The 14,899-nt window shown below is 36.9% G+C and overlaps 1 protein-coding gene across 6 annotated transcripts in view; it reads right to left on the bottom strand.

The window, feature by feature from the left end:
• Window positions 1-14,899, bottom strand: part of lingo2 (leucine rich repeat and Ig domain containing 2) — a 235,845-nt gene that overhangs the window by 156,596 nt on the left and 64,350 nt on the right. For 5 of the 6 annotated variants that reach the window (XR_014876710.1, XR_014876709.1, XM_085176516.1 and 2 more), the window contains exon 3: window positions 6,215-6,320. The gene's annotated coding sequence lies outside the window, so the exon portion shown is untranslated. Of the gene's footprint in view, window positions 1-6,211; window positions 6,321-14,899 lie in introns of those variants that run through there. The other variant, XR_014876715.1, reaches the window with a different exon arrangement.

The raw sequence follows: 14,899 nt of genomic DNA, 5'->3' as shown, positions 1-14,899 counted from the left end.
ACTACTGAAATATGTCTCGAGGCAACTGGTTGGCCGCCAACCAGGAATTTATAGGCTCTGGAACAGCTCACTTTAGGTGATTATCACACAGTTAAACAAAAAGTTTGCTCTTTGACTCTATGATCACTGGGTAATAGGGATTCATGGGTAGCTGAGAAGCCTCAGATGAGTTCATTTGCTACTTTTTGAATGAAAAAGAAAGTACAAAGGTCTCTGTCCAGCAGATAGACTGTGAATGAACTCTCTCTGTGACTGTGTTTAGAGCTCAGGGGAACTGTCCAAGGTCCTGAGCAGAAAACAATGCAGAGCTGTCCACAGTGCTGACTGTGTTTCACTGCTTTTGCTTTGTAACATTAGTCAGAACAGACAACTCCACTGACACATCACCGTTTGAGATAGTCCTCACCCTCCTTTGTTTGTCTGCCACATCCCACTCACCATACCAGTCAAACTGTGTTTTGACAAGAGTGTATAGAGAATGTTTTGCAAAATCCATCACTCTAGCACCGTGATGGATTTTGCACCCCCCCTAAATCAAACCAATTCATGAAATTCTATTAAATGTCAGAGAAAATCTGTACCATTACAATGGCATTCTGATAATGTGTCATTATGATGTCATGTCATGTACTAAGGTAGCAGTGACTGCAGAAGCTGTACAGAGTTATGCTGTTAACCAAAGAGTTCCTTGTCCAGATGCAAAGCGCTATAAACATGAACAAAACATTCATCCAATTTCCACAACTAAAAATAAAGCTGTAAATATGTTCCAGGTTCTTTACAAATTCATATTTCTAAAGCTATGGCACCTTCTATGGACATGCTCACTGACTCTAAACTTAGCATGGGGTTAAAGAGTTACAGTGGAATGTCTCCACAATGTTGTGACTTGAAAACTCCTCTGTTACACATTTACACTACAGTATATGTGTTTAAGAGTGGCTCTGCATACATGGACACATCGTCTTTTGAACAGTTTTACCACAGACACAAGATGCTGAAGAGATCGAAATTATTAATATATTATCAACACTCATGGAAATGTCAAGAAGTGTCTGTTAAAGACTAATATACAGTCATTGCTCATATATAAATATATATATATATATATATATATATATATATATATATATATATATTACTGCTACTACAGTGATGTAGTAGTAGTTACAGCAGTGATAGCTGTGCATGGTATAACAGTAACTGAATGATAAACATATCTGTATTTACAAATGACATACTAACAATTAGTAATGATACATAAATGATGAATTAAGCACTTGCTAACACCTTACTAGTGCTTAATAATGTGACATTATTATAAAGTGCTACCATGTATGCCTACTATGTTTAAAGCCATACCCGATGGAATCTACATGTCCTTAGTGTTTATGTAAAATTTAACAGGCTGATTTTCCTTGTATTCTTTTGTTGGGAAATCATGTTGGGTTACAAACGTTAGATTGATCCTAGATGACTTCATTCTTCATTAGTTATGGTTTTCTCATGCAATAAATAAATTATTACTCATGCAAAGCAAATTAAAAAAAAAGATTCACATCCACGCATTCATAAACACCGATAATATAGAAACTATCACGATGTGTTTAAGTCTTTTAAGTTGGCATTTTGTGTGTCAAATTAAGTATTGTTGTTTATGCTAAAGGCAGTACTAAAAAGGCAAAAAGAAAGTTTTGAAATATATTGAAATGTATTTTAATGCCAATGTATTCTACTGATGTATAAGCTCAGCTATCTAGCACATGTAGTAGAGTAATACTGCTTTAGGGAGAGAAAAAAACCTGATGCATTTCATTTTACACCACCTTTCTTTTCTATTCCTGTGATGATAATTTTCCGGGTGCTCTAGTTTGTCAAAGGTAGACTGTATGGCAACTAGTCTCTACAATGATAAGAGCAGTAGCTCTCTGCGACCTCATGGTAATAATTTTTACAGCCTTTGCTTAATTAAAATGTCACATCCACTGTAGCAATATACAACAGAGTTCTGTGCAAATTAAAAAAACATAGGCTGGCAGATGTGGCCTTAATGGCTTAATCATGCCTTTAAGTTCATTCTAGTAAAGAGTAGCCACAGATGAATATTGTTTTATCTCTCATATCCATGAGTAATGCCTAAAAACTATTTCATGTGTAAATTTAGAGACAGCTGCACTAGGAATGTTAAAACATCAAAATCTGACAAGTCAGAGACTCAAGCATTTCTGTGTGAGTGAGTGAGTGAGTGATATGTTTTATTGATTAGCATTCAAATATCTCAGTGAAGACAGAACAAAGATTTACCACAAAGCAAGAAAGCATGAGACAAGGCTAATCAAAAGGTATTGGCTGAAGCATTTGCTTATTACGCCAACCCTTTTAACAAAAGATCTTTTAGCATGCAGCTCCTGTACACAGGGCTCGAAGCAAATAATAAAATTCAATTCAATTCAATTTCATTTATATAGCGCCAAATCACAACAAATGTTGCCTCAAGGCGCTTCATAGATACAGAGAAAAGCCCAACAATCATATGACCCCCTATGAGCAAGCACTTTGGCGACAGTGGGAAGGAAAAACTCCCTTTTAACAGGAAGAAACCTCCGGCAGAACCAGGCTCAGGGAGGGGCGGCCATCTGCTGCGACCGGTTGGGGTGAGAGAAGGCAAACAAAGCAAAAACAAAACAAACAAACAAACAAACAAGAAAAAAACAAAAAAACAGAAAACTTTCCACCTTAGTAAGTAACTACATCAAAGCAAAAGAATCAAGAGGTTTTTTTGTTTTTTGTTTTTGTTTTTTTTTCTGCTCTTTTCATTCTTGATATATATATTTTTCTAATACTCTATTTTTAAACATATTTTTAAACAAGGAAAATGAACTACACCTTTTTAAATCACTGTCATAACTATTCCACAGGTTAACTCCTCTAACAGAAACACATCTCTGCTTTATATTTGTCCTTATCTTGTTTTTTTTAAAGAAATCTGTTCCCCTTAAGTCATATTGACTCTCTCTGACTTTGAACAGCTTCTGAGTACTGGGGCAAAGCAAGTTATTTTGTGCTTTATACATTATCTGTGCCATTTTATATTCAACTAAATCATAAAATTTCAGGGTATTCAGATTAATAAACAAAATGTTAGTTGGTTCTATATAGTTTGATTGGTTTATAATTCTTATAGCTCTTTTTTGCAACTTGAAAATAGGAAGAGTGTTTTATATGCGGATATGCTTTATGTTTTATATGCCTGAGGAACACCACAAGTTACCTTCAACTGCTTAGATTTTACATTATTGAATTCGACATATTGATATCTGTCATCCAGGTAACTTTTCATCCACTTGTATGCTAACCCTCTTATGCCATATCTCTCTAGTTTATTCATTAATATAGAATGATCAATCGTATCAAACGCCTTTTTTAAGTCTATAAAAACACCAACAGTATATTCCTTATTATCTATAGCATTAGATATCCCTTCTACAAGTTCCATCACTGCCATCGAAGTGGACCTTTTCACTCTAAAGCCATATTGGTTATCACTTAGGAGATTATGCTTCTCAATATATTTATCAAGTCTATTAACAAATAACTTTTCTAAAATTTTTGAGAACCGTGGGAGCAGTGATATTGGCCTATAATTGGTAAACTGACTTCTCTCTCCGTTTTTATGGATTGGAATAACTTTTGCTATTTTCATTTGTGAGGGAAATACACCAGTTTGAAAGGACAGATTACAAATGTATGCGAAAGGTTGCACTATATATTCTATAATACTTTTAACTAATATCATGTCAATACCAAAACAGTCAGTGGACTTTTTATTTTTAAATGTCTTCACAATGTTAATTATTTCTCTATGAGTTACAGCACCAATAAACATGGAGGACACATTCTGAGTAATATGTTTATTTAGGTCGTTATTATTTCTTGACTCTGGAATTTCTTTTGCTAAATTAAAGCCAACATTTACAAAGAAATCATTAAATTCATTTGCAATGTCTTTAGTTTTATCAAGCACAATATCTTTATCTTTTTTAAAATAATCTGGATAATTCTTATTTTTTGAGCCCTTTTTGATTATACTATTTAATATCCTCCATGTTTCTTATGTGTTACTTCTACTTTGCTCCAATAATTTGTGGTAATATTCTTTCTTACTTGTTCTTATAATATTTACTAATCTATTTTTATAGATGTGTGGTAGCCAGTGGGTAAACATACTCATTAATCCCAGGAAAAATTACAAGCCAACCCACTGAACTCGCTTCACAGCTGCAACCACACAGTATGACAATTTCACTTAAATACTTAACTGAAATTTGGATGTAACATTTAGTGTTACATTTAAACCTCTGGTAAATTTATATGATCTATATTGTTCTATATTACTATAGACACTCGTGTCGTTTAAATCTCTACCCTACATAATTTTAGCAGGATTACCAAGATTGACAAACACATTATTTTCTTAAGATATATACAAATGTATATGTAGATGTTTGCTGCGCTTTGTCCTACTAGAATTTACTGAGGATATTGTACTAGAAGGAATTGCAAAGAAAGGATTCTAAATATATTATGCTCAAGTTTAATACTAAATCCAATATGGACTCTTTTAACTGATGTATAAATTTATATTGTATATATTTGGAGAGGCACATGAACACTTGTACAATTGTAATATTGTAAACCAAATATATGTTTACATATGCATGTAATAAATGAAAAATATCCTAAAAGAAAAAAAGGGCAAATAACCAGTTTGTTTTTTTTACACTGATATGTAAGTAGCAGATATTGTAGGAAGAAAATACAGCACTTTAATCTCTTACCTGATGTAAGCCTTTCCCTTGACTTATCTCTCAAATATATTGATCTGAATAGTTGATCTCAACAATTGTTTCCAAAAGCAAGCAGCTTATTCAGTGTTCAGAACTGTAAACACACCGTTCTTTATTGCCTTAGTTCCTGGACTCTGCGTGAGATTTTCATGTAGTATTCTAGATTATTCTGCCTAAAGTATGTTTATCTTACCTCTTTGCCACTGCCATCTTTTTTCTGCCTGAAAGTCTAATACTGAGAATGAATGCAGAAAGACTAAATTAAGGGACCCAATTTGAAGCAGCACCACTTCACTGATAAGCTGTACCAGTGATCTGTGAGAGCACTCAGGGTCTGCTACATTATGACAATACAGAGGAATAAAGCAGATGAAAGAGAATAGTCTGGCAAGAGCAGAAATCAGATGGGCAGAAGGAGAGGAAAAAACAATCTAAAGTCTAATTGTGTTATGCCTCACGGCTGCAAGGGAGTACAGAGGGACATATTTTCTTTCCTCACGTCGTTCAGCACAGTCCTTCCCCTTCACATTAATTTCCAACCAATTCAATTTTTTTTCTTAGTGCATCTATTGAAAAAGTGACATCAAAGACAAATGGTAAAAAAACAAAAAACCAACCCCCCCACCCAAAACATTGGGTCTGACCAGAATCATACAGCACTTGCATTTGAGACTATGCAGACTGCTAGATGTGGTGGATACCCACATATTATTAATATGTCATATTTTATGTCTTGACCATATATACTTATTGAGGTAAGTCTTGTGTTGAAAGCACACAGGCATTTCCATAAACTGGACTATCTCATCATTTTGGATTCAAATCTAGAATCCAGTTTGGCTTAAATCTTAAATTAAGTTAAATAACCAATACCAGTACAAAATGCTTGTAAAGGAAACTGGAATTTTCCAATCAATTCCACTAATGCAAATGCAATTCTTTAAATTATGTAAAACTACTTAGCAATGATGATTTCCTTTCCTTTTAACGTCTTCTATAATGGCAGTGGGTTACCATGACTGCAAACACATTTGGTGAGGCAAATTAAAACCATTGTGTCCACGCTTCTATATTTATAAATAAAAAATGGAATCTCAGGGAGAAGCAATCCCTCGCAATTTAAGGACCGTTAAATAATGGCGGCGCAGAGTCAGATCAATCTCACATAGATCAGTGCTGATCGTCATCAATTTGTTGTTCAAGTGTAACTAAAACCACACGTGCACCGTGAAAGCTGCTGAAAATTGATTTTAAGTGTAAGCTGGGGATAGCAAACATGTTAATTATCTGTGATATATTACAAAATAAAAAGGTTTTTTATATCAAAATTCACAATTACAGAAAGACATGGATTTATCGTGACATACCTTCTTAGCTTCCCAATATCAAATGTCCATACGCTGTTGTAGAAGCACAGAAACCCAGTGGAAAACGTGTAGTGTGACTCTATGCACAGGTCACTTACTCCAGGGTCTGAAATAAAACAAAAGAAACACAAATCAGAGCAGACATGGTGAAAGAGCTCACGACTTCAACGAGTCAGCATCCACAAATGCCCAGCGATCCAGGATAAACACCCTTGAAGAAACGTCATTCCAAGGAAGTACATTAGCTACCACACCCGGATGGTAGCCAAGAAAAGACTAGTATGACATACGCACAATATCTTTCTCCTTGCCTGGTCAACTTGATCTTTTTTCTTCCTAAACAGCTGCCAAAGAATGCCTCATTACGCCATCATTTCAGCTGGAGAAGACAAGTGAGTAGCATTTGCAGAGCGCATGCAGCCTCAGATAGTGAATGTGCCTTACTTGACTGTGCAATGTTAAAATGCACATCAGCAACAGTTTTAAGATAACTCCACACTAGAAGAGCTGACTTTTTGTCACTATTTCACAGAAAGGCAGGGAGCCAAATATTTACTATTTTCTGTCTATTTCATCTGCAGTTGTCATTGCATCTTTGGTCATGAATGGCTGAGAGCAGCAAGCTTAGTTAATGATAATAGTCCAAAATTAGTCATGTTTTTTAATGGCCATATAATATGTAAAACTATAGTTGACAAACTATAGTTGATAATCATGTTGCTAGGCAACCCAGAGTTGCAGTAGTGGTTTTAGCTTAGTTTCTATGGGGTCAAAATGATCTCCTCAGTGGTTCTAGGTAGAAATGGTTAATGTTTTGATCTCATACCATGAAATTCAATATTTGATGAATAATACCCTTTTAGGAAAATTGAGGAAATATGATTTTATGGCATTTTGATCTAACAGAGCTACAGAAATTCTAAAATGCCAACATGGTCAAAATTACCCCCTTGGCAGTTCTAAAGACTGAACTAGTATAACGAAGGGGAATTATCTTGCTGACAATCACTCTTTTTTCTTTATTAAATAGAAGAAATGTACAATACGAAGCGGTTAAGAAGTGAAAACAATATATCTAACCATGTTCATTAATGCATCCACTGGATAATATGAAACAGTGAAAGATAAAACATTTAGGGCTCAGTGACCTTGATGCTAGGTGGAAATCACATACCGTTCAAGTTCAGCAGCACTTGCTTAGTGAGTCCACTTGCTAAGCCACATTTGAGATATTTAAATAGGCCATATCTATTATGACTAAGTTTTTAGGTTAATTTTACCTCTAACATAGTTCCCTTGGCTGCTGACACTTAAGGAGTGCTCACCTCTTCCACTGACATACCAGCGCTGCTATTTTCATCCCACCCACTGAACAGCCTAATCCACAGTTGAAGGATTTGTGTGCTGTGGTACAAAGCAATTGTGCTGTGGCGAAATGTGTGTAGCTTAATTGGAGCAAAGACTTAATGAGGGCCCTTCGAGGATTATGATCTCTGGTTTAGAAATGGCCCAGGTAGCGAAAGACACGGTCAAAAGGATCAGCTCACAGCTTTCCAAGTGGAGCAATTACTGAACCAGAACTGTGCCAGCAGAATTGAAAGTTGTTTTTATGTTTTGTTTTGTTTTTTAAATTGTTGTTGTAGTTGGGTTTTTTTCTCCCCATTTGTTTGTTTGTTGTATTTGTGCACAGCAAATTCAAAAGTGTTAAATGTTTTGGTGTTAGTAGTCTTAGAGTTAATTTTACTCTAAGTAGAGTCACATTCTTTTAATGTAACTCTGAGGTGTAAAATGATAGTAGTTAAAATCGAGTGTTAAAAATGAGTGTTTCTATTTCAAATCTGGAGGTGTTACAATGGAAACATTAACTCTTGACCTCTTAACTCTGAACTCCTACAGGGGCTATGACACTAATAGAGTAAATTCACAGACTCCGCCCCCAGCACGGCTCCAATCGAAGCTGAAGTGAAGCCGTTTCAGAACATTTTGCTCTACATATTTGAGTTGTTTGCCATGCTTGGTAAGTCATGTTTTCAAAGATTGTTTCAATTATTGTTATTAGCTTTTACTTCTGTGGCTCTTTGGAGTTGAGACAAAGCTGTGTGAAAGGCATTAGCCATGTTGCTCGGTGATAGCATAATATTCTGTTTTAGCTAGCTGAAAGGTATTGTTTGCGGGCAAATGCCACAGCCTTGAAAAAAAGCTTGCATGTGAATTTTCAGTCAAATTTCTTGGTCAAATACACTTAAAACAATGTCTAGAATGTGAAATGTTGATATAATGGTGCTAATTGAAGCCTGAAAACGATCTCCCATAAAAAACGAGCAAACAGCAGTAGCAGATGTCCCGAGTCCCGACTGAGTTCTACGTTAGCATTTAGATCCCTCCAGAGTTTTGTGCACACGGTTTAGGTAAAAATTAAAAAGGTTGAGGTTTTACATTTAGTTCAGTATTACCTGTTGTCTGTGTCCTTGTCTTTTGGGAAAATACTTTACACAAGTAATCGCTCAAAAAGGATTCCTTTTTTTTTTTACTGTGCTGCAATTGATTTGTGCCATTAATTAGTGTCAACTAATTTTTATTCAATCTCCACATAGGATATGCTTGTGAAGATGGAATATGGGGGAGAGCAGAAGTGCGTTGAAGTTCCACAAAGTGATGAATGAAGGACATGCATATTGTATTTTGTATTTATTGAAATAAGTGATGAGAATGCTGTTATTTGCATTTACCAGCTCACCTATGTCAGACCTTTTGATAAACGAAATTCTAATGAAAGTGAGAACATGTACACTGTTACATCTTTCAGAAAATGTTTTGAAATTGTGGTGCACAGTTCAGAATAAATGTTTTTCAAAAACCATTGCATCTTTTTAGTAAATGTTTATTTCCAAAAGAAATTTCTAGAAGTTCAGAACAGTAAAATTCCCGCTTTTTAGAATTAATTAGAAGATAACTCTTACGTAGTTAAACTAAAATACTCTTTGAGAGCTAATATATAAACTCTTAACACCAAGTGTTAAATTATCAACTCCAGAGAGATTTGGTGTTTAACACTAAATCAGAGTTAACATACCAACTCTCCAAAAAGAGTTAAATTAACACTCTCTGGTGTGGACCCATATAGACACTTTAAAAGTGTTGAAATCAAATCTGACAGTGTTAATTTGGACATGCTGGATTTGCTGTGTGGGGAGGTTCTTGGAGAGAAGTGAACTAATGGGAAATTATCCATGGAAAATATGACTGGAGGAAAGTAATGGAGTGTTTTCAATTTGACTTTGGTGCAATATTAATAATTTGAACTTAAACAGCTCTAAATAAATATCTTTTTAAGTTCATCGTTTATCATTTATCATATTAGTCTAATGGCATGTTACATGGGGATAAATACTATTTTCTACAGGTTTAATTATTTTATTATCTAAAAGTGTTCTAATTTGAGAAACATACACTTTTGGCTGATTTGGATATGCTGCCACTATAGTATACAGACAAAGCAGACCCTTCACTAGCTCTCCAAGCAGTTTATTTCTCCAAGGAGCCCATCTCCACCTGACAGCCAAAGATCAGATATGACTGACCAAGATAAACGTTGGGCTCTAAAGTCAGATCAATTCAATCTAGCAACTGTCCTCGCCAGGAACAAAAGGCCACACTGTCAACAAGGCTCAACTCACCTCAGTCTTTTTGTCCTTGTTACATAAATAATAGAGCCAATGAAGAGCTTGCTTTTCAAAGATGATAAACTATCTTTTCCAAACCATAAATTGATGGCTATTTAATTTATATGCTTTTTGCTGCTGCATGATGTCTTTTCCTTCCAGTCTCCCTCCAGTCTTCCTTCCCCACAGCTACAAGTGGAACGTATCAAACTCACTTGCTTGTTTCCTTAAACCTACCCAGTTTATCATTGCTCCCCTGCTGAATTTATCACCTTGGTTCACTTGTTCATCTGGCACGAGTTATTTCAAATTTCTATTTTGTAGATTTCAAAGTCTGAAGTCAGCCAGATTCGAGAGCAGTCATCATCAGTTACGCTGTTAATCAGCTCAAGCCGCATTTTTTTTCTTAATGTAAGCAGCCACAAAGGACAAGTCCAAGATTGCACATTGAACTGATGACATAAATGTGCCAAATGAGGCTTTTAGGTATAGTACTATTGTGCAAATCTCAATTACATTGCACACACAACAAGGAACACTAGTGACAAAGATTTCTGGTCTTCTCTCCACATTGTGTCCAAATGCACTTTCTTTGTGAATGCACATTTGATGGTTATACATATGTACTGGCATTGACTATAATCATATCAAATTTTCCTATTATTATTATTATTTTTATAATATGCACAGTAGCTACAGCTCACTCACTTTTGTGATACTATGTTTCCTACATACAACTTCAAAAATGAAGGCAAATGTTGTAACTGTTTGATATTATTAACGCAAACGAAAACAAGTTTCCTTTTACAGAATGTATGATTAATTTAATACTTAAAACTGTCTTTTTATAGTGTTACTTTTGAGGGGCTATAAAAGAGCTGATTATAGTGAAAACTCCTTAGAGGTTTAATACAAACTGTGCATCTAGTTTGTGTTTTGTTTGCTTTACTGCATCATAAATGATGTTCATTACCTCATAAATCCAGAGAGTACCTTTTCTAATAACTAATGCAATGTAAATTACAAATACATTAGTAGAATTTAACATACAGCACAGATCACTTAATTTAAGACAATAAATTAAAGTATGAGTGCTTAAAAACATGTCACGAGCATTTCTTCATTGATTAATCAACTTCAAGCAAAGTAAATGCAGTAAACATAAAAAAAATCAATCAAATCAATATCTAGTGCGTCCACGTTTTACCTCGCATGGGTTTTTCAGTTATTCCAAGTGACGTTGAGAGCATGCTGAGACTGGACTGAAGAATAATCAGTGAAAAATAATTTACATTAAATGCATTTTAAAAGGAATGCGTTTGCATTGCCAATAATAGATGATACTGTTAGTTAGTGTTTATAATAAAAAGCCAATAAAGAAATTATAACAGTTGACGTTTTGCAACTTAATTGGACATTGCAGAGCGGCTATATGTTCATATTGCCACTTTATAAAAGGTGGTAACCTCTGGTCTCATTTTTTATCCGTGTGCACAAGCGTACATAAAAAGGGAATCAAAAGGAAAGGTTTGTAAGGAAAGCATCAGTATTTTAAAACTTAAACAGACAGAGAGAAGATGAAGGAAATTCACCAGCTTTTAAAAAAAATGTATTTAAAGAAGGGAGGAAAATATCCTGCTAAAAAATTGTGTATGTGTCCCTTTGGCCCCATGCTGAGAGATCAGTGTCCACCCCAGTGTAATGCTGCCAGCGTCTTCCCAAAACAAATGTTTATTGGATGACTGCTTGCAGTACACAGTGCCTGACTCAGACTCCTACAGTTTCTCAACCTTGGGACGTTTTTTATGAGGTCACTTCTGAACAATTTGCAGTGAGACAACCAAAGATAGCGTGACCCTACTCTCTTGTATAGTCATTCTTTTTCATCTCATGATTCAATAGCTTGCAGAACCAGTAGCATTCACTTGAGGTAATCATTTTTGTATGCCTTTATCAGTCTTTCGCAACATAGTGAAAGAATTTTGGCCCACTCTCCTTTACAACTTTACTTCAGTAAAGTAAAGACCCTATAATATCACAAAGTGAATATTAAAAAATATTAAAAAGACAACCCTATAGCAAAGCACCAGTCAACAGTGGGAAGGGGAAAAGTCCCTTTAAACAGGAAGTATGTAGGGACTGGTTGTACACCTTTTTTTTTTTTGTCCCAGTCCAAGCCTGCCCTGTGGCATGGCTAAGCACTTCATTTAGCTTATTTGAGGGCGAAATTGGTGGCCAATAAATGAGACGATAGGGCCAACAATGGTGACCTAGACCCTCCGGTATTTTGGCATCTTAAGAGGCTTGGTAGAAGGCCACCACCACTAGCAAAGACCCTCTGTTGTCAGGCCAGAGATTGGTGGAGGTGCTGGGAACACTCTGGTGGCTGGGCTGAAGGTCCACAACAGCAAAAGACATGACGGGACCTCTCAGGAGGCCTTGCTGGCACCGAGCGGCAATTGAGGAAACAGAGCTCTTCGGCATGCCAGGCAGGATGCCAGCAGCAGCGAAGATGGAGGCCTTCAGGCGGCTTGGTTGGTAATGGAAGAGGCGATGAGACTCCTCTGGAGGCTTTGGAGGAGGCTGGCAATGAAGAAGATGGAAGCCCTCTAGAAGACAGAGTGAGAAGGCAGGGTGGGATACCAGCAGCTGAGGTGGAGCTCATCTGATCGAGTAGGAGGCCAGTGATAACGAAGCAAGTGGGATCCCTGTGGTGGTTGTAACAGCATCGAAGGGGACCCTCTAGAAGCCAGCAACTGCACTGAAGGAGAATCTCTGGAGTCCAGCGGTGAAGGTGATGGGATACCATGGGAGGCTTATCTGAGAACTGACAACAGCAACAAGAACCCTTCAATGACTTGGCAGGAGGCTGGCAATAATTGAGCAGGCAGAATCCTTCAGGAGGTTTGGTCTCCTTGGCCTGTGGAGACAAACTTGAGCTCTTGGGCTCAGGTGACACAGGACCCACTAGCCTGGGCTGAGCCCACTGTCTTGACCTCAGCTAATAAGGGACTCATTGGATTAAGCTCAGGCAACACAAGACGCACTGACTCAGGGTCATGCTACTGGGGCCGCATGACAGGGTATGGAGTCTCTCCAGGCTAGGGCTGCTAAGTAGGACATGCAGATGATGCACAATGCACACAATGTGAAGGAGCTGGGGTTGAGCAAGGCACACGCCGTCCAAGGGCTGTGTAAGGGAGCAACATAGTCAGAAGCCTTGCTTCCTTCCGGAAGCTGGATCCACTTCTCCTTCCTATAACCCCACCAACGATAAGGCTGGGCCTGATGAAAGCTGACAAGGCTACAGAGCAGCATTGCCTCTGACTCTGGTTTTGTGATTGGAAAGCTGGTGAGAAGATGGTGTGCTGCTGCATCCACCACAAGAAGCTGGTTTGCAGCTGCAGTAAATGCAAAGAACTGTGAAAAAGAAAGAGCCAGTTCACAGGCACGCAGCCTTGAAATCTCAGGCAACTGAAGCAGTCAGGGATTTTCCTTAATTATGGCATTCAACATGGTCTGTGGTTTAGTTGTCATTCTCTTAGGGGATGGCTGTGAGGCAGGCAGGACTATAGAAACTCAACTCAAATATTGAGCTTTAATGTGGATTAATCACAATAATACAAAGAGCTCTGAAAACAATCACTGGGAAGAATCATCAAATATGAAAATCAGGAATGTAAGGGGAACGCAAGGCAGGGAGACATACGACAAAGGAAGTAAAACCTAATACAAGACACTGAGAAAAAGAATTACCAAAATAAAACAACAGAGAAAACAGAGCGGTAGACACAACACCAACCCACAGCAAGTTTACAACTTTACTCGTGTTTTTGAATTGAAAATAACTAATAGACAATATCTAAAAAACAAAACTAAAGCACCCTAGGACCATGACAATGCCATGCACGTTATATTTAATCAGTTAATAAAAAAAGATTAATCATATTTAAAATTGAAGTAGGAATGTGGTCTAAAAGGTAAATTCATGGAATAAAGAATCAATTTTTTGGTCCATGCGTTTACATGTGTCACATATAATAAATGAAAGTATTATATTTACATTGTGTCCCACTGCGTGTAATTACACACAGTGGGACACAATTTCTAAATTTCTGAATTTCTTTTGTTTAATTACTTGCAGACGTGTAATGACTGGGAGGTGATTAAAACTGTTGGCCTGAAGTCCTCACATCCTGTCACACTAAGCCAGAGATGACACGAGACTCAGTGAGGCCTGATGTGATAGCACATGCCACCAAATCCACAGCTAATTGGACACTTCCTTCACAACAGCCCTGTGGTAAACAGCAGAAAGCAAATAACAAGCCTAAGACAAGGTTCCAGAATGAACAACAGGAAACTCAGATAACAAAACCAAAAGCAGATGTGCTGTCCTCCGCATTATATTGTGTCTAGAACAGCAACTTGTCTTTGACTGTATAATCCTTACCCTTCTGCTTAACTATTAGCTTTCCCGTGCTGAACAGCTGGTATCTTAGCCCAATTTGTCTGGTTTGGAAATGTTAAGCAGAACCATGCCGGTTGCATTCTTTATTCCAAATGGACATTTGTGTGTAGAAAATGGTCAGCAGCCAGGTACTGAGGAGGGATTGCACATGATCAAAAAGGATTTCATGGAAGCAGATTGAGCAAAATAAAAAGACTTATGGAAATATCACAGTGCATTGTGCTGGATGCCTCAATGCTCATGAGCCACTTCACATGAGGTTTTTTTCAATGCTGGAAGATTTGGAAGGATTTAGCAATGCATCCAGAAGTTCAGCAGAAATAGTTTGTGCTGAAGTGCTGAGGGCTGAAATCCAGGTGAGTAGTTGGCTTACGATTCAAGTGCCTCAAATGGTGGTAAATTAAGTGATTATTTGTTTATATATTTTAATGGTTTCTCTGCCATAATATTGAATAACACTCCATTCACTACAAAGTGTAGTGAAGTGGAGTTCATGTATCCGATTACAGATCAAAATCAGCTTTCAGTAGTATGTAGTACAACAAAAGTATT

The sequence above is a fragment of the Neolamprologus multifasciatus genome, chromosome 2 (genome assembly GCF_963576455.1).
Source record: "Neolamprologus multifasciatus chromosome 2, fNeoMul1.2, whole genome shotgun sequence".
Taxonomy (NCBI): Eukaryota; Metazoa; Chordata; class Actinopteri; order Cichliformes; family Cichlidae; genus Neolamprologus; species Neolamprologus multifasciatus.
The sequence above is the reverse complement of the archived record's forward strand: the minus strand, read 5'-3'. Positions and strand labels throughout refer to the sequence as shown.